The following is an 18655-nucleotide window of genomic DNA, read 5'->3' on the forward strand; positions in this document are numbered from 1 at the left end:
ACTGAGAAAAAGGTTCAAACTCTTATCAAATACATTGAATAAAAGATTTCAAATCATGTCTAGGTATAATGAGAATGATTTTCATCAGCTCCTGCTTTGAATAAATAATTTCACATGGTTTGTTATTGAATTATTTTCTTAGGTTAGGAATAAACAATGATTTTGTCAATAAATTGTCAGCAGTTGAGTCTTACTCATCAAAAGCACCATCATTTTGCAAAAGCTGAAATGAACTCTTTAACTTTGAATAATCCAGCATTTTACTCTTCTCATATATTCAAGCTTTACAAAAGGCTGCAGTTTTTTGCTTATGAATAATAGAGTATTAATGGAAAAAATTCTCAGATACCCCTTGAAATTTCATTCTCTTTTTTTTTAAACTGTATAAAGACTCAGATTTTTATAAATGAACTTGCATTTCTCATTTAAAGAGTTTTCATTGAATTTTTCTGAAATCAAAAAATTTGTGTTAGAGACAAAAAATAAGTTGTCAACTAGTATACATATGGCCTTACTCAAGTCAGAACTTGCTTATATCTTAATTCTTAAGAAGCATTGGAAGTATTTGTATATGCAGTCACACAAGCATACATTGTGTGTTATACTGGCAAGTTATTTATTTATCTTAAATCAAATGTGCCAAATGAACACTCAGTAGTATTGCAGCTGCAGGATACATTTACAGGGCTAAAAGTGAGTATTCTTGTAAAGAACTATGAACCATTTTGCATTGATCAAAAATTTTTGACCCGATACCAAAACACAGATCCAGCTATTCCAGCATAGACAGTGAATTTGCATTGCCTCTAATTGAATTACATATTATGAAGAAAATAAAAATATGGAATCATTCTTAAATCATCCCAGAACTATTTTGAACATATTTAAGCAACAAATTTTTTATGTACTTTTGCAAAAAGATGGGGTTTTTTGTTAATTTTTTAATTGCTTTCCCTTTTAATATTTTAAAAAGCCTTCAAATGTCTTAAAATATTTAATTTTGTTTTGTATCAAATCAACCTATATTTAACTCAATATTGTTCTATAGCTAGAGACAATGCAATTATTTGTGTTGTTTCCTATCTCATCTTTTAGATGTAGATACATTTATTTATAAGGGACTCTGCCCCATTTCTAATTCTGGATTCTGATTTCTATACTGGGAAAAAAACAAGTATTATCATATTTCAATATGTTTGTCAGGGATCTTGGAATGAGAAGTGGTGTGGTGTTATTTACTGTTATGAGAGATTTAAGGTAGAATGATCAAGAATAATTACAGAAGGATTTCCTAAGACTAGTGACGGGGCACTAAAATGGTGAAATTCAGTGTAGATAAATGTAGTGACGCAGGGGAAAAAACAGCTTGAGCTCCACATATAAAATTATGATCTCTGGGATTGTTAAGTGTCAAGAGCAAGATCTTCTGACAGTTATAGGTAGTGCTGGTGAAAAGCATCAGCTCGGTGTCTGGTGAGTGTCCAGAAGAAATCACTTTTTAGGAATTATTAGGGAAAGAATAGAAAATAAATCTTATATCTCTGTATATATACATTGTTTATCAACCCTGTGAATGCTTCTTTTCTGATGGCTCTCCCATCTCATAAGGCTTATTTTGGAATTTAAAAGCTTTGAAGAAAGGAAAGATGATAAAATGATTTGTGTATATGAAATCGCTAAATGTGCTTGGATCTTTTGTTGTAAAGGAGACAATATAGAGGGAGAATTTAAATAAATTTGTATTTAGTGTATAAATTTTTAATTAGTCTATAAATACAAATATATTTAACATGACATTTGAAATTCCTAATTTTCTTGTCCTTTATTGTGACTGTTTATATTTTCTTTATGGAAGCATACATTTAAGGGAAAGATATTTAACTGTGATCTAACTTGATGGCTTCATGTAATGTAGACTCTTCTTTAGCAGAAGTCAATGGTAAAATCCAGTCAGATTAGAGACAGGAATATATAAATATACTTCCATGAGATAAAAATTCATTTAAAATATAGGATTAAATCCTGTTCATTACAGTCAGACAACATTAGTATTTGCTTCAAGGGGACTGCTCATTTGAATAAGAACATTATCCATAATGAGCAAGTCCTTTCAAAGCTTGGATCAATGCCAGGGTAAAAGTTCTCCATTCTTATCTCTTGGAGCCAAAGGAATAAATGAAAAGAGAGGAAAGAATTACAATAGATGCTCTTATCCGCTGGTTTAATCAAGTAAGCACTTATCACTGCATTTCATTTGAAAAGAGAAGAAAAACCTCACTTTTTGAATCTACTGACCTTGTAAGTTAGACAGGCTGGCCTGTTGTATGACAGGCTCAGAAGACAACCTTCTCATTTCCTTTCCTGAGCTAAAGGACACATGTTCTGCAAAGAGAGAAGAAGAGAGAATCAGGGTTGTATTTACTTTAAGAAAGAGGGCAAACTGGTGAGAAGTGCACTGACTGATGTGAGAAAGGAGGAAATCTTATGTTACTCCATTTTACTGGATCTCTGGTTCATGGCATTACATGGAAAGGTGTCAGCAGTACCCGTGACAGAGCACTGTGATCTTTCAAGTGACGTGGTACAAAGACCTTTTATCCAGGCAGAGCATATGTGAATAGAGCACTGTGATCTTTCAAGTGACGTGGTACAAAGACCTTTTATCCAGGCAGAGCATATGTGAATGGCAGCAGCAGCAGAAACTTTCCAGTCTTTTCTGACCCTTTTCCAGTCTTCCTCGACCTCCTAAGAGGTTTTTCCTTCTGTGTAGGGAAAAGTTGCATGTAAAAATGCAATTAAAATGAGGTTTATAAATTTAATATGCAGGATATATATGTGTGTGTGTGTGTGTTTAAGAGCAAATTAGTGTTCCCTGCAGGCTGTTTAGAGGCACTGCTGGTGGCAGGGAAGCTGTAGCACCTTGAAGTGCATTCATATATATATATTCCCACACTTCCAGTTGCTAAACCTATATTGTCTGGTTATTTGGGAGAGAATACTTTATAGAGAATTGGAAGGAAAAAAAATCAAGTAGATCCTTTTCCTTTGTCGTTTAGGCTGCGCAGAAATATCAAACTACATTTTGACCTTATCTATCTATGTTCATTTTGTTTTACTCTTCTGTGTAATCGAGGTGATAACCTCAGCCCTAAATACCCCATGCATTTCCATCTTTTCAATTTCCTCTCCCTTTTTCCACACCTCAGTTACTGAAGGGTTTTGTGGCAGAGAGTAATTTTAATTCCACTGTGCTTTGAATGACCTCAGAGCTCAAATAGCTGTGCAACTTTATACTATTTTCCTTGCTGCAAATAAATGCTGCATGGAAGGCTCCCTGCATGATTCAACATTATAGAAATAAAAATGTTTAGATCACAACGTGGTTTGCAAGGGTTTAGTGAACTAGTTGGCAGTTTTGTTCCTCGGAAACACAAGTGAAGGGGGCAAGAATGCAGATTTGTACCAACAGAGAGAATGGCAGAAGTACTGGAAAGAGAACAAAACTTGTAACCTCGCCACTGTTGATACAACAGCGTAAAAAATAATGGTTGCAAATTCTGCGTATCAACCGAAAGTATTACTTAAAATATTGCCTAGAGGAGCAAGTAATTTTTCACACATACAGCTGATTCAATATGAAGTAGGTACATTTTTTATTATTTTGCACTACAAGTTTACTCCCTGAACTAATCCCAAAATATTTTCTCCTAACAAATTCATCACTTTCAAGCTTTAGAGTCTGCTGTAATCATTGAGTCTGTCTTTTATTATATTACAGGTTAAGTACTTCTGGTATCACTGTTACAACATCTACCTAGAAGTTAAGAATAAAAATTTGAAGTTCTGGAAAGTCTATTCCTTTTGTTAAAATATTCTAAAAATTTTGTCTCTTCAAGTAAAAAGTATGTAGCATTTTCTAGATGGAGCTTCAATTTCCAGACTTTCTGTATTGGTCCTTTTATACCTTTTCAGATCTAAATGTCTCTCTCTAAGAAATCAACCAAGTTACCACGAAAATAGATTATGATATTGAATTTCTTTTAAGTTCCCTAGGCTGTGTCACCTCCTTATTCTACTCTCTCTCCCCAGATAATCATATATTTTATGAGATGGGTATTTAGACTTAAATTAGATAAACTTCATTGGTCCCTTTTGCAAAATATCTGAACACAAGGCCAATTGCAGAGGAAATTTGAAAATTATCACAACAAACCAATTTTCTGGAAAGAGACTTTCCTGTCTTTACTTATACCCATTTTTAAATGGCAGCAAAAATACAGAAATCAGTTAAGTTTATTGGTTTCAGACTGAAATTGTGGGGTTTATTTTCACCATGTCATAATGCATTCATGTTGCTCCAGTTTGTATTTAGGAGAACAGGACTGGATGACATTTGATTCTTTTGTTGATACGGAAACATTGCTATTCATCTGAGAACACCTTCAAATGGAACCCAGCCTGCAACTTGGACTCTAAGCCTGAGGTAACTAGGTTAGAATTATATTTACAGAATTAAAACAGATGAGGAGAAACAAATAATTATTATTTATGGTGTTTTCTTGACTCCAAGTTCTACATCTTACATTGTTTTATAAATTTCTGTTGAATTCTTATCCCAGAAGGCTGTTGAACACAGACTTTCAGAACCACTGCATACTGCTAATATGAGACTTTTTTCAAGTTGTTTTTAGAAAACCCCGTCCTCTCCACGCATAACTTAATGGGAAAGGACAAAGCAAAAACTATGCACATGTATTAATTCTGTCTCCCAGAACAAGTTTTAGAAGTTGACTGGTGAAAACCTGTAACCTTTTCTCTCTCTTTTAAATGCTATTTCTTGCAGACTAAGTTAATTCGTTTTTTTTTAGCCTAAAAAAGTATTTCCATGGCTGAATGAAAAAGCAGTTTTGGAGAAATTGGATGCAACTCATTGTTTCACAGCAGGGTAGTTCCTTCTCTCATTTTCCCTTGGTTAATGCTGGGAAAAGCATGGAAATGTGTTGCTGCAAACGTTATTACTGGGTAAACATGTGGTCTCTCTGTTACCATTTATTGACTGCTGGTGTGGTACTGTTTTTAAGTCATATCTCCTAGAAAATTTCCTTCTCAAAATATTTTTTTTCTATTGCTCGAAAATGTTTCAGGCTTATTGCTTGGATGTTTTCTGACCTCTGTCCTTGGAGTAATTCCACTTTGAGCATCTCCTACATCTCACACAGTTTAGAAGCCAGCTGATGAAATTTCCTGGAATTTCTTCAGTTCAACTGCTTCAGCTTGTAGTGTTCAAAGGCATGGGCTTTAATTTTCTTTTTGGATTCCTAGCAAATTGGCTCAGATTTTTGTGAATCAATCCATTACCCATGACTGCCTTGGGGATATCAGTCCTTGCTGTATGACATTTCAGCTTGCTATTTTAAATTCAGTTTATACAAACTATATTATTTAATACTGCTGTTCTTATTTCATGGCCAACACTTTACAAGCAGAAGCCATCCCTGTCTAGGCTGTTTGACATCTTACTGAGAAACGGGGTCATTTTAGAAAGAAAGCCATTACAATTGAGCAGGCTGTAGAAAATCAGTGCCCTAAACTTAGCTGAAAGTGGGGAGATAAGCTGGAGATATTCCCTGAATTGTTAATGCCATTAACTCCAGGAGGAGTAGGATGGCAGAATACTTGCTCAGTTTTTAGTCCAAAAAGGGAAGAGCCTCATAGATTTGACGGAGCAACTTTACCAGACCGATAAAAGTCATGACCTTTCTTATAGAGAAAAACTGGTAACTGACACATCCTAATGACAGACCTGATCAGCCAGATTGGAATCACAGTTAGTCAAGTCAACTTATCACATTAATTTAAAAATTTCTTTTTTACTTGGCTGAAATCTTAGAGGGAACAGCACCTTTCCTGGAATCTTCCATTTGCTTACTCAAGTTACATACACTTGCAAAAGCTTTTGAGCTCCTAATTGTTTTCTCTTTGTTGGTACAGTGTTGATTTGAGAAGTTTCCTTTATTCCACATAAAATTGTTATTGTCAATTACTTATTTAAAACACTTTCAGGATCATTTTATGAGATCATCAAATGTCTGGACTCCAGAAGGTTTATAAATCTCTGCGAGGCTCTCAGTCTTTTCAGAGGTATAATTGCAGATGGGCCCATCTGTTCCCATTTCATTTTCATCTTCCATGTTTATGTACCTCTTTTATATTTGGCAGTATATGGATGGCAGAGGGGTTCAGAAACTGGTGTAAAGGTGCTAGTGCTTGATATTGTCAAGTCTGAAGGAAATACACCAAATTTTGAAACTTGAAAAAGAGGTTGTAATAAATAAGTGAATAACTTCAAATTCAGAGTTTGTGGACAAAAATTATGAGAACCTACAAACCCAATAGAAGTCACAAAGATAAATTTGTATATAATTTATTTAAAGGATGATATCTGTTTTTTTCAAAGGAGCTAAATGTTATGGATCACTGGTCAACCCAAAGAGTAGCACCATTAATGCAGTTGTAAACTAATAGGGAACAAGAGGAATTCTCAACAAAACTCTTGGAAAATTTCAAAAGCATGGAAAACATTTTCCTAGCATCTTAGATCAGGCATTGACACATCTGTGCAAGTAACAGACTTGTAGGTCCCCTATATGTATATCAGTATAAAACATTTTTAAATTGGCTCATACATTTTAAGCTCCGAGGGGTGATTTGGTTGTGGTTTTTGTAAACATTTTCAACTAAATCCCCACCTTTGATAATAAAAAACAGCAGTTGAGAGAAAAGGCAATATAGTTGCTGAGAAACCTCTCAAATTCACCTGCTTGTGAGGACTGCCATGGGTTGAATGTTCTTTGGTGCATTTTTGCTCACTAACTAGCAGTGACAGGGCCTCACTGGTCGTGCAAAGGCTCTGAGTGCCACTGTGCTCTGGGTGTGGGCACTCTCAGGGATGATCCTTTCCTGTGCCCATTGCAAGAGCTGCTGCTGCAGGCGGAATGGAGCCAGAAGGCAACAGTGACTGGTCTGCATGGGAGAGAGGGGTAGAAGTTAGCAAGTGAGGAATAGGAAAGAATCTCTGCCTCTCAGCTGATAGAACCTGGGAACCACTTCTCCAAATATGGCTGACTGGTTTAGCAGCCCAGGAAACTTCCAGCATCCTGTCTTAAATGTCCAGCACACAATCAGGAGAGCCAAGGGATTTATACAAATGTAGTTTTCTTTATTCCAGCCTAGGATCCCACTCACATCACTCAAACAAGCTCTAACAGAAAGTTTTATTCAGACTACCCTGAAAAAGCAGACTTGTCATACAGGACATAGCCCATAAATTCCCTCACTTTGTTCATACATCTACATTTATATATAGCTGGCTCAGGTTATATATGAAACCAGCAAATATCTTGTGACCTTTCAGTTTTGATAACCAAATTACTCATGAATGACAGAACCTTTAGCACATTATTAGCCATCCAATAAAAAGTGTCTTCTTCATATGACACATAATATATTTTTGGGGAGTGGGGCACCTTTGTGGTCTTCAATATTGCCATAAAATATAAAATAGCTGTTCTTGGAACACAGGCACACTGGTGGGGAAATTCTAAGCAAAGAGTTCAAAGTAGAAAATCCTCTCTTAGGTGATAACAGCTGGGGGTTTGTTTCTCTTTTTGAGGTATTCTGGCACAACCTGTTCCAAGCTGAAAAGGGAGGCAGATCAGCAGATAGAATGTAGGTGAAGCAGGTCCATGACATGACTCATCACTTGAATTTTATAACCTTCTTAAATAATTATTTACCTTTTTTATACTACCAAAAAAAAAAAAAAAATTCAATTTCCTTCATTTCTCTGTACTTTCTGACATTGAGGCACCTCATATCAGTTGGGTACAGTATTAGTATTGTCCCTCTTTTACAAGCTAGGATGTGATACATGGAGATTATTGCCATGTGCAGTTATGTTAGAGCTGAGGGGCTTCTCTGAGACCTCGGTGCTGTTATGGTGAACTTCCCAGGTGTTGGAGTAACAGCCTGAGCTAAGGTTAGGTCCATTTTAGGTTCATCTTGGGCTAATAGCCCTGCACTCCTTTTTTAGCAAGGAACGGTGACAAGAGCCTTGTTAGGTCTGAAACAGGTGTAATTTGCTCATCATTCAGATTCACCATTCAGTTTATGAAACTTCAGTTCATATTTGTGGAAGGGCATTCTACGAAAAATACTGCTGTCTATTTGTTTCACAAATATCCACTCCTTGGCCAACATTTGGACCAAAGTGCTGGACTGGAGGTACCTTTATCAGGCCTATAAGCACTGTTCTCATGTCCTTATGCAGGGATTGACTAAACTGTGCCAGTCAGTCTGCTCTGCACTGCAGTGTCCTGGCAGACAGGCTGCAGGACATCACTGCATTGGTCTGCTAAGCTCTGCAGCACTCCCCCGTCTCAAGGGCTACAGTTCTCACTTCACACTGTTCTCTGCTCAGAATGAACGATCCCCTGAAGTACATTTACAGGCATTTTCTACTTGCAACATCTATTTAGGTATGTGCACAGTCCTCAGCATCTTATAGCATTTTTTTTTTCAGATTGTTTTTACTACATACCCTCCTTTATAGGTACAGAATGGAAATAAGAGACATCTGCTTGAGGGCAATAAAAGACATCTGCTTGAAGACTGTCATGAGTCAGATCCCAATTCAGTATTTCAGAGTCTTACTCTTACATCCACTTGTCTCAGAGTGAATTGCCCTTCCTTCTCTCTCCTAGATCACTGGAGTGCCTCATTCTTTCAAGTCTGCTTCCACTCTATTCTGCAAGCTTGAACATACAAAATATAAAATTAGATTGGTAAAAAACAAATAAAATCACCAAAAATATACCTCTTCTTTTCAAGGAGTCTTTTCAAGGACCTCTTCTTTTCAAGGAGTGACTGGTTATTCTGAAATACTACCCTAATTTCATAAGAATTTTTTTTCTCAGGAGTGGTTTCCAATTAATGCACAATATCACCGTACCACACAGCATTTAACCTCTCATTAATTGCCACTAATGACACATTACTGCATCAATAGTTTTTGTAATAGATTGAGTGATGTTTTTAACACAATTCCTCAAGTAGTTCTCTCCCACTTCTTTCTGACAGAAAGATGATAAAATACATGCAATGTTTCTAACTGATGACCTTTTCGGTTTTGGAGTTGGCTGATTATTTGAAGGCAGTGTTCTTGGTCTTAACATATTAGAATTCTTTGTGCTCTATACAGACATTTCACATCCTTTATAGAGCACCTGTCTCACAATCTCCTTTTCTTCCCTGTAACAATGGCTTTTTGACTTGTGTTTGTTAGAAACCAGACTGAGACCTTTACATGCATTGGTAATTTGTTGGGATTCAAGATAAGAAATCGTAATTAATTTGTCAAAGACCCCTGTTTTTCTGTCATGTGTTAGACTAAAAAATAATAAACAGCCTCTTTCTAATGGAATGAAATTATTATCAATGTGCAAAAAGGATGTCTTCATTGAAAGAGTAGGTCCCAGGTGTTTCTATAAGGCAATACCAATTACAGTGTTAAAATCTCCATGATTGCCTCTGTTTCTGAGATCAAATGGACTGAAAGGTGCTGGGACTTAGCCTGAAAGGTAATCTAGATTGGTTTTTTTTTTTTACAGTTAACAAAAGAAGACTTAAACATATACTTTTAAAGATCTATATATTTTTTCATTAAATTTATTCATTCTACATTAACAGGTAATAAAGATGCCAATTCATTGACATCTTCCATGTTTCTGTGTAATGAAAATCCAGCTGTGAACTTTCAGGCTCCTGAATGCTGCCCTAATGGGCACCATTTAATTAAATGGTCCCTGCAAGTCTGTCAGTGATCCATCTGCTGCAGGCCTTTTCAATTTGGCAGTCTGCAGAGGAGTAAAATGAGTTACAGAATAAAATGCACAATTTTCTGCTGTGAAAGGTTGGGGTTTGTACATTGGTCAGAAAAGTTTTACTGTGCAGAATCCAGGACTGTCAGTTCTGGTCCTCTCCACTGGAGGACAGTCTGCTGTAACATCCTACTGCCTGCTCTGGCAGCAGTGTTGGGCTGGAAGGAATCTGCCTCAAGTTCCTTCAAGGGAGGGAAAAACATTACCAGTCCTACGACAGAGTTCTGAAGTTCAAGCCAGAGACATTATAAACATATTTAAGGTTTTCCACAAAGGCAAAATTAGTGCCTTCTCCAGCCTTACGTTGTTTCCATGATACCAGGTGATGGAAAATATCAGTAAAAATAAGAATCTGGCCACTAAGTCCAGGAAATCAAAACATCTCTGTAGAATTTGGGCAGATTTATAGAGAAACTATCCAGGGATTGGCTGGCCAGTAAAGTACTGAGAAGGGAAAATTATCCTTTTTGCTAAAACTGCAAGGAAAACTGAGGGAACCAAGAATTGAAGACAGAGATGTAGCTAAATACACTGTAAAAACCCCTATGTTTCCCTCAAGGTCCTGATTCATCTCAAACTAGTAAGAAAGAAATTCAAAGGCTTGATAAAATTGGATAGATCACAAGGACATTGCAATTTATTGCCCAGTGGTGTTTGCTTTAATTGTCAGCTGAGTTGTAATTATCCTTACAGAATCCAGTCAGTCAGTCCCTGTCCCAAACCTGCAGAATTGTATGGACTCTTGTTCCCAAGAGTCTGTTGAGTATGGAGAGTCTATTTCTTTTTATAAGTTTGTTTTGTTTGAGGGGTTTTGGTTTGTATGTAAAGAATAACATTTGATGTGCCTGAGTGCACATTTAAATATTTCATTCTCATCAAACAACTTTGCTTACAGTTTTTTCCTGCAGCATATGTGCATGCAAGAGATTGAGGGTTCTCACTCTAATTCAGAAAGCACCATGGGGATGTGCTCAAGTTTATAGCCTGCATAGATAAAGGATACTATAATGGTTGAATTAGCTGGATTTTAGGTATCAAAACACTGGAGCTCAAACATTAATGCAGATTTCCTCTCTGACCTTGAGTAAATCACATGTAATCTCAGGCTCCATTTCCTTGCCTGCAAGCTGAGGGTGCTGTTCTGCTTGATAGGCAAGAACTGTAACGACTGTGAGGTATTTTTATAATGGAAACTCTGAGTATCCAGATGCTCACACCTATTCAGCCTAACAGGGGAGGCTTATGCACTCTTTCTGCCCTCTGCATGAGGCAAACATGGATTTAGAAGTTACAGCGCAGATTTGTCTTTGTAAATACCCACACAAGTATCTCTGAAACATATTCTTTTTAACCCTATATCAGATAAAGGAAAAAAAAAAAGCTGTTAGTGCCCCTTGTACGATCTAGACAAGGTTTTTCATATCTTTCATGTAGGAAGCATTTTTCTAAGCTAGCCTAAAAATTAATTTTAGACAAATGCATAGTAAGTAAGGGGGAGAGGTCCTGCAAATGGGTCCTAAGGAACTGAAGTGCCTCTTTGTTTGTGTAAGGTAAATGCTGGAGTAGTTTCATTTTATCCTACATCTACAAAGAGGGATTTATTGTTCTTTCCTTGCTTCTCCTTGTCAATGACAAATAAAGAGTTGAGAGATTAAAGTTTATCTTAAGGACCTCGATTCAGTAGAAAATTGCACCTCAAGGTAAATGTAGACCATTTAATTTTTTTCAGACACTATTTTTTATTCTAGCATTATTCCATATTGCATACTCAGAAACTGTACTGAAAAAAAAAAAAAAAGCCAACCTAATTGAATATTGATTCATCTTCTAAAGAAGAAAAGGGTTTCCAGTAGTTGAAAGGATGTCATTTTCTGCTTTGGATCTTTCATTATCATGGTCATATTTCTTAATACATGCTGTCTTGACAGCATGTTCTTGAGGTCCTCAGAAATTGCTATAGTTTGCAAACCCTTTTTTAGTAGCACATTCCAGTTTCACAAAATACACTTGGCTGAGTGTGTGATAGCATGGGCAGTAGCTGTAAAATAACGATTTTCCCTGTCATCTCTGAACAATTTCATTCTATCAGCTGGCATGTCAGATGTTCCCTTGCCATGTGTTTGGCTGAGGGAAGAATTTTGGAACTGCCACAAAGCTTTGTTTACAGGACTGAGAGGTTCATGAGATACCCAGTCCTTCCTTTACTCTTGCTATAGAAGTTTGTAATGTTTGATACACAGGAGAGGCACTTATGGTCCCTCTTGTCTCACAGATACATCAGCATTAGTCCGCCCCAAGACATTTAACTAAAATATAAGACGCTTCTCAGAAGGCAATATGGTATTTTGTTCCAGCATTTTCTTGTGTTCCTAAGTATGTGGAAGGAGGAATTCTTTTTGAACTACTACTGAATTACAGAAGTTTTCACTGCTCCTGTCAAAGAATGGTTGAAATTCCAACATAGTTCTTTTCCAGATCGCATTGATTCTTCCACTGAACTCTGATCATTTTTGATTGGCTTGGGTTTGGGTTGCATTGTAATGTACAGAGGAGCTTTTTATGTGGCAGTATAAGGAAAAGTATTTGCATTTTTGACAGGCAACAGGGCTGAAAGTCTGTGCTAATCATAAGAGCAGTTGTATCATTTGACATCAAAAGCCAAAACCCTTTTGCTTTATTTGCATGAACAGTCAGATTTTGAAGCTGTCAGATGATGAACATTACTGTAAAAAGGCAAATACTCATAGCCTGAAACCAGTGAGCTAAGAAATATATAATATAAACATAAAAATTGTACTCCTTTAGAAAACTCTGCTGTATACAAATGATAAGCTTCCATACCACTATTGTAGCATTTGTTATGCAGTATGACCAGCAGGAAAAGGACAGAGTGGAGGTCACACCTTTTGAGTCAGAAAGAATCAGTGTCTAACTCTGCTGAAAACCCAACCCATAATAGAATCAGTTTCAAGACCCAATATACCTAATTGGTTTCTTTTTGTTTCTGTCCATTCAAATATTTGTTTATGTCTTCGTATTATCATGTAAATCAATCTTATCCATATATTCATTACATATATACACATGTATGTATTAGATATATAGACACAGAGATATGTATACACATACGTGTTCCATAATGAAGCATCTTGAATTCATTAATGAAAGTTAATAGTATCTTCCAAATAGTTTTTTTTCTTTCTCTATAATTCATAGGAATCTTACAATGTTACTCCCAAATAAACAGTAGAATCCTATTTTCAGAGAATACAATGACAGAATCCTGTTTATTTCAGCAGGAGAAGAACTGGTTTGCAAACCAAACTTTTATTAATTTTCAAAATTGCTGGCTTTCTTCTTCCAGTTTTAAGCTTCATTTATTATCATCTTACTATTTTAGTAAAATTCCATTGTATCAACATGGGCAAAATTATAGATCAATTTGATCTCTTTAAGAATAATTTTCACAGGTATTAACTTAATCTTTGGAAAACATGAGTTCATCTAATGCATTCTAAAATCTGAGTTATTTTTGTGCAAAGACAGGCAAGTTTTATGTGTCAGTCTGAAGCCTGGAAAAAAAACCTCTGTGTACTTTAGAGCCATTTATGACGGAAGTAAATATCAATGAATTGCAGCCTATACAGCACAAATCAAACAATCTTATGACTACATACCTTATTTGTTTTGCCTTTATTCCAAGTATATATTTCTCCTTTTTTGTACCAAAATGAAAATGTTGATAAATGGATGTATTTGCTTCTATAAGCAGTCAATAATTTCATAGATTTTAGTTCGTTGTTGATGCAGAGACGTGGCTGAATACAATGAATGTTCAGAACAGGCCAGAACTAAAAAAAAACCAAAAAACCAAACCCACAACCACCCCCAAAAAACCCAAGTTAAATCCTAAATCTGTATTCCAGTTAGGTGAGAAAACTAAGGTTTTCTGAACTTCTTTCATTGTCACCCATATATATTTGCATAACTCTTCTCAAGAAATCTTGGCAGAAATTTTGTGTCTGCTTCCAATTCTTTTCATTCCCAGCAGAAGCATGGAGAATATATTTCCAGATGTTCAGTGCATGGACAGAAACACAATGGTTACTGATGGTAATTTCCAACCCATGGCAAAAAATTTACTTGGATCACCGTAGGAGAACGCAACCAGGGTAACAAAAGAGAAGTAAAAAAACCAAAAAAGCCGGATTATAATTTTATAACCTAAAGGTTGGAAAGCTAATTCAGCTTCTAGAGGAAAGAACTTAAGATCACTGAAAAAATTAGGCACTAGTAAGACTAATTGTGCGCTGAGATGTTCTGCAATGACATTCTTTCTTTTTTGTCATATTGACACCAATTTCTACCAATCTGTGTGAAATGCCTTTTTTTTTGTACCTTGATTATTGGAAGCCATACCTATTGCCACCTCACGGCAGAGAAAAAGCCACATTACAGGACATTGTTTTACCTGATTGTTTCTGGTAACCACTTGCATTTGAACTCTTTGGGTTACCTTCCCAGTATAGGAAATGTCATGATGAAGATCTTGGCTTATTAAAGAGAATGTTTTGTTTGGTTTGCAATACGTTTGTTGTGACCTATGCAAACACCTAAGGATGTGATTCTAATGTAATACACCCACAAAAATAATTTTTAAAAGAGTCAAAGAAAAGAAAACCCACACGTTTCTATGCTGGTTTACATGGTAACAATTTTACAGTTCTCCCAAGAGGCATCTTTCTGCCTTCTGATCTGATTGGTCACTTTAATGTTTTGCAGTGTCATGCTCTTACTTCTTTCACTTGTCAAAAACCCCTGTGTTCTGCAAATAGCAAATACCATGTATTTTAATAACTTAATGATACCTCTTCCAACCCTAATTGTTTTAATTTTTGCAATCATGGCACTGTAACACCTGCAATTCAGAGTTCATACGAAATATTAAGTAATATGAACCTGTGTAGAGGGCTGTCAATAGGTCACCTGTAAGATGCCCTGCTCTGTTCCAGCCCTTTCTACAATTCTGGTGAGAAAGAAATGGTTCATAAAGAATTCCCCCTGAATGGGCTGTGTGATGTCAAGTAAAAAATCTGCTCATGTTCGTGTGTGTTCTAACAGAGTGTGCTCTCTGCAGCTCCAGCTTTGCCAGAAGGATTGCAAGTAAAATGGGTGGAAGGAATTAATTTATAAGTTGAGTGGCATAGGATACAGTTTCCCAGAAGAATTGAGATTAATATGGATTAGAAATTTTTACCTCCATAAAAGTTGACGGAGAAGCCTATAAGGGAATGAAAATCCTGATTTCATGCACACTGAACCCCAGAGTTTATAATGGTTAAGTTCTAAAGGCAAGTGTCCAAACACATTACTGCAGAATTTCTTTGCTAAATGGAAGCTATCTTCCTTCGTGACAGAGAACTGGAAGAGCAGAGCAGCTGTCAGTCTGAGATGCAATCAGTCTCCTACAACATATGCTTCATGACAGGCAGAGAGTGGGACAGAAAATAAACATCATGGAGATTTTCCTGGCTGAGAGAACATGCAATACAGAAAAACAGACTGGCTAAGTAGATTTATTTAAACAGTTAGTGAAGCTAAAGTTTTTCACAAAACTCCATTTCAGGCTCCATACTCAAAATAATTTCAATGCCTTTTGAGGCTGATACAAACCAAAGTAAGAATAATGTTCAGTAACAGAAAATAAAATAGATTTGGTTTCGACAACAGAAAATAAAATAGATTTTGTTTTGACATTCTTAAATCATATTTCAAGTTTTCATTTTGCTGTGACATTTCAAAATAATATTTAACCAAATTCAGTGTCTAAGGAGTCAAAATTTGGAAAAAATATTTTGACAGAACAAGATATTTTGTCAACTTTCAGTGTGTTTTTTCATTAATACATTTGTGTAGGAAACAAAAGTAGTAGTTTTGTTCAGGTATAGTCCAAGCAGATTGTTATCTCTGAGTATATTCTTCTCCACACGACACCAAGTAAGAAACAAGTTCATTTTACAAATGCTTGTACTGGATACTGCTCAGTGCTACACAGATTTGCCAGGCCTTAGCCTAAAATTTCCCATTGTTTTCATTGATACCACCTCAATTACAAAGTGAGTTTTAATAAATTTAATAAGTAAATTTAGAGTAAAGTTTCTTTACTATAAAAGGGTTAATTTTTGTTTCAGTGCAGTTGTAGTAATCTCAGTTAGACAATTTGTAGCTGCTGCTAACTGAGTGTTATGAAACTGTGAAAGTATACAGTCAGGAAATTTATATTTCTGTTAAAAGTCTGAAAGTTTTAAACTGCCTGTCATGATACTGACATTTTTCTAATACTATCTGCTTTAGTAGAGATTAAAATAATGTGGATCAATATCTTTTGTGATATTTATGTCTTTCACACTGCCAAATATATCGTAAGCATTGGAGAATAATATAGCAGAGAAATTGATTTCCTTGTCTATAAAGTTTGCAGACCAAAGCCCCACATGGTACAAGCCTCCTTGCTTACTGAACTATAGTGACTTATGTATTTGTAGTTCAGGATCCAAACTTTGCTTACAGAAACTGCCTTTAATAATTTTTGAAGGTAAAATGCATTTACTTAGGCCTCTATCTGGTTTCAAAAGAACCACTCCTACTGAAACTCTTTATGAAGTTCTTGCCTAGAAATTTGATTAAACCCAACCCCAAATCTAGTAACCTATATAATATTAGCGCCAATGGAAGATCAGTGCATCAGATTAATTTTGAAGTAGGATGGCAGCTGGTAAGTGAATTCTGCACTGAAAGGGGAAGAAAGTTCAGCTTCTGAATGCATTACTCAGTATGTAGACGAATGACATTCACTTCCCACTTCTCGTAAGTATTATGTGTGATCTCAGAGTCCATAAAGACAACAGCAATACATAGGTAAAGTACTGCAGTACACTGCATTTTCTGAAAGGTGTCCTGCCAGCAAACTGAAACAGGATCCAGGCAGCCCTTCAGCAGGGAGTGTTGCCTTGGCTGCGGCATGTGTTACCAGAGAAGCCAGAAACGATGTGCTTTTCACCATGTAGCAAGACTGTGCTGTTACAGAAGTCTGCAGTCTGTCTCTAGTCAATTCCACTCTCCCTCAAACACAAAACTTTCAACAGTTAAACAAAATTCTTTAAAAAAAAGTCTTTGGGCTGTGACAAAGGACAAAATTTCACAGAATTTAGATGACAATGGTCATAAAAAACCCTGAAAATGCCAGCAGCATAGAAAAGCAAATTCCAAAGTTAATTAATAAATGTAGCATTAGTACATACAGTTTCTGTGTAAGTATCTCCAACTTGCTCTATTTCAAATTATAGATTGTTTATTTAGCGTACTTCATTGCCAGTAAAACTTTTCATTTAAATACAAGTTTATAAGGCAAATTATCCAACTGTGAAATTGGGGACACTCAACTGTTTCAGCCCATTGCAATCTTTTTTAAATGTCCCCCCACAGTAATCTGCACTTGTCTTTATAGTGCCTACAAGTGAAAAGGATTATCTAGTCAGAATACATCAGTATATAATAAATGTGCTTCATTTCTTCCGCAGTCCTTAAAGCTGACAGCCAAAATGGATGTTTGTCTCAGCATTGACACCACTGGTACTTTTGTAGAGACTATTTCATGGTCCATTGGACCCTAAAGGACATTGTTTTTAAAGGCATATTATCAAAAGGGATGAAGCATGCCATCAGAGTGCATACCAGTTATGTATTGAACTTAAGGGCAATAGTATTGCTTTGTTGATATTGTAAGGCTCTCTAGTCAAAATGTATTAAAACTAATCTTTATCCTTCTCACCTTTTATAATTATTTTTTTGTCTAACCAGTAAATACAGGTCATGCAAGGAACTTGTACATCTTCAGTAACTTTGAAAGAAGGACAGAACAGTGCTTTATATTCAAGTAATTTATCTTTTCTGTATTTATATAAAAAACTTACTATCACCACTGCTGTTATACTAATAGGCTACAGTGCCACATTAACTAGCTGTGAAAGCAGCACAGCTCTATTTCCTATTTTGCTGATTTATGTGGGAAAAAAATCCAACCTACATTCCTTTAAAAGTATGCAGATTCACTGTTAGGAATATTTCCATGAAGTAATCATTCTTGGAAACATCTCTTGAGTTGCACAATGCAAATTTCTGAACCTCAAAGGCGGGGGGCTCATCAGAATACTCATTGGTCACCTCACAGCTGTGATAAGATTGCGTGGGCAATGCCTAATTTGATCCAGATTGCAGCAGTGCTCACTGGGTTAGATGCTGCGTGGTCCTGACAGCTTAACTGTCAGATAAATTGCTGCAGTTATAGCATATGAGCAAGCCCATAAGCTGATCATATTAATGTTACAAAAATATGACACCAAAAACTAATAATGTTCTTTGAGGCATCTGGACAGAAGAAAATCTAATCTTGTCTAAAAGATCTCCATTAGCAGTAATCATTCTGTAATACGATCAACATATTCTTGTCAAAGCAGATAGTACTGTGCAGCACTAGGAAAACTGATTAAACATGGCATGCTGTTCTAAAATAAACCTTCAACTTTGGGAATCTGAGCCTGCTGATTACTCTGGATTTGTTGGTTAAAACATGTCCAAGCCATTTTCAAAATATCTTCTTGTGATTTTTTCTTAGTAAAGGAGAAATACACAGTAGTAGAAAAGGAAACAAAATCAGA

General features: G+C 36.0%; 1 long non-coding RNA gene across 14 annotated transcripts in view; it reads left to right on the plus strand.

Annotated features, from left to right (window-relative positions):
- Nucleotides 1-18655, plus strand: part of LOC125330595 — a 473930-nt gene that overhangs the window by 408428 nt on the left and 46847 nt on the right. For 12 of the 14 annotated variants that reach the window (XR_007205629.1, XR_007205618.1, XR_007205625.1 and 9 more), the window contains one exon: nt 4362-4483. The exons of the other annotated variants lie outside the window; for them this stretch is intronic. This is a non-coding gene — a long non-coding RNA (uncharacterized LOC125330595). The remainder of the gene's footprint in view (nt 1-4361; nt 4484-18655) is intronic. 14 annotated transcript variants of the gene reach the window in all.

The sequence above is a fragment of the Corvus hawaiiensis genome, chromosome 10 (genome assembly GCF_020740725.1).
Source record: "Corvus hawaiiensis isolate bCorHaw1 chromosome 10, bCorHaw1.pri.cur, whole genome shotgun sequence".
Lineage (NCBI taxonomy): Eukaryota > Metazoa > Chordata > Aves > Passeriformes > Corvidae > Corvus > Corvus hawaiiensis.